Below are 2,569 nucleotides of genomic sequence, written 5' to 3' on the forward strand. Positions count from 1 at the left end.
TATTCTACCTCTGTGTCTACTGCTCAGACAAAGCTACATCGTGCATACTGCTTCAACACCCATACGACCATAGTGATTAATACATGATTTAAAAAAAGGAGTTTAAGTGTTCAAAAACACCATTTATTTCTCTGAGGGTTCACACAGCACACGGAAGCTTTGCCTATGACTTTTTTTATTTTTGAAAGACCTCACTTAAGTTTCCATTCTTCCGATTACACACACTTCATACCTGACCTAGCCTACACGTTAGTCCACAGCAAACTTGTGTACATGGGGCGTCAAGCTCTAGCCTGGCTAACGGTAGAGCCCACATAGGATTATAAACACTATTTATTTTCGAGAGGTTACTGTGTTCGCCACTCATTCACAATGGGTCCCGGACTTGAATCCGGACAGCAACGGAAAATTGCAATATTCCGTCGTCTGCTTTTGTCTCCACTTTCTGCCCCATCCCCCACCCCCTTTGCCCTCTTCTCTCGGTTCCTGGCTCTTTCTGTACGGATTCTACTGCTACTCTTTTGCTTCTTCTTACTGCTGTCTTTCACTTTCAGTCACACTCCTGGTTTTATTTAGGGTAGGTAAGATCTAATCCGTAGTCTTCAATGATAAGGGCAAAAAATCTCAGAGGTCCCGTGTGCAAGTTGCGTACGTTTAAGACCTCGTGGTGGTCCAAAATCGATAAGAGTAGGCTTTGGCCGCCACCTGGGCAGAATTCAAAATTCATCCCTTCCAAACTGAAATGTTAATGTGTCCCGCGCGCACTCATAATACGACCTTATGCAGCTGCTACTAGCTGCGAGCGCCGCAAAACATCAAAACAAAAACAAAACTACAACACTTGATCTACATAGATAGATATGTTAGTCTGCAGCAAACTCTGGTGTGCAAGGGGCAACGATCTCCACGCTGGCTTATGGTACTGGTACATACATATTAGTGGAAATAGTTATTGCAGCTACCTGTAACTCTTTAAGTAATCGAATCTACATGGGGCGAAAACGCATTGAGATGAAAACAAGTATAATAATAATAATATACATGTATCCTACTATGAAATTGAAAAATGAAAATAAATTAATTAGAGGACGGTTTAAGGGTTCTTCCCAGCTAAGCATTGAAGCGCTTCACCACACATAGACTGTAAACGTGGGTGCAGCGTAGTGAAAGCAGGCGCTCGTCAAAATAATGAAAGGGAAGAAACTGGCATTCTTCTGCAGGTTTGTGAAGTTTTGTCTTTTTGGCTCAACACCTTTCCTTTCACGCGAATTAAAGAACACATTTCTGTATTGGCTTTACTGAAAAACGTTAATCAAAGGCATAAAATATGTAAATTTTCAGTTGCAACGATTCTCAAACTATGGAAATAACGCACCTTTGGCGGCCATTTTCTCGCTTATTTTTACTTTGAATCCAGGTGACCCCCACCTCCTTCAATCACCAATATCTTGACTTGTATCCTAGATAAAAGGATACTTTTTTCCTCTAAAGCAAGGCAAATGGACAGACTTTAAGCTGCTAACAATAACTTCATATGCCCCAAAATTGACGAGCGCCTGGTCCCACCGCGTCGAAACATAATAGTATTTATTTAATCTGGTTTTGTTGTTGTTTTTGTTGTTGATAAGTGTTTTACGGCGCTTGCAACTGCATAAAGTCATATGAGCTCGCGGGACGCATTAAACATTTTCAGTTAATCAGGCTAAAACAGCACCTGGACATGGATGGCTGGTGCCTTTATAAATAGATTATTGATGGTCAGTTAATAGGAGATTTTGAATTTTGCCCCGGTGGCGTTCGTAGCTTGCACTTATCGATTTTAGACCACCAAGGGATCTTTAACGTGTGCAAATTGCACACGGAACCTCCGCGATTTTTCGCCCTAGATTTTGATCTTTCTTACCAGAAGATCATGGGTTTGACTAAAAGATAGCAGTAAGAAGGAGCAAAGGGCAGAGGAAAGGCTGCAGAAAGAGTCAGGAGCCTAGAGGAGGGGGCAACGGGGTGAGAGGGTGGGGGCAGAAAGTGGAGACGAAAGCAGACGACAGAATATTTCTGAAGAGCAGGAAAGGACGTGAAAGAAGACAATTTTAGGGAAGAATTTGTTTCTGTCGCTACCTGGATTCGAACCTGGGACCTTTGAAGGAGAGGCGAATACCCAGCATCTCTAGGCCCCAAGAGCCCCCTTTTATGATTTTTAAAAAATTACTTTTTAAAAAATATTACTTTTATTTGCGCCTAGTAAAACAGGTGTGCAATTGCAAGATAACAACACCATTGATCATCTTTTTAACACTTATTATTATTACTCTTTTAAAATTGCCCACTTCTTCTGTTGAAAGCAGCACATGTGGTAGTCAATAGGGACATGACAATACAAAACGGTTGGTGTGAGGGAGTGCATTTTAATGTACCAAGCCTGACCTTTTCTGTCTTTTATTTCAGTTTCTTTGTATGCGAGCCCGAGCGCCTAAATTGTGTGAGTGTGAGAGTGTGTGCGTCTGTATGTGTATGCGTATGTGAGTGTGAGTGTGTATGTGTTTGTGTGTGTACGTGTCTGTGTGTGTGT

This window comes from Aplysia californica, unplaced genomic scaffold, assembly GCF_000002075.1.
Source record: "Aplysia californica isolate F4 #8 unplaced genomic scaffold, AplCal3.0 scaffold00114, whole genome shotgun sequence".
NCBI lineage: Eukaryota > Metazoa > Mollusca > Gastropoda > Aplysiida > Aplysiidae > Aplysia > Aplysia californica.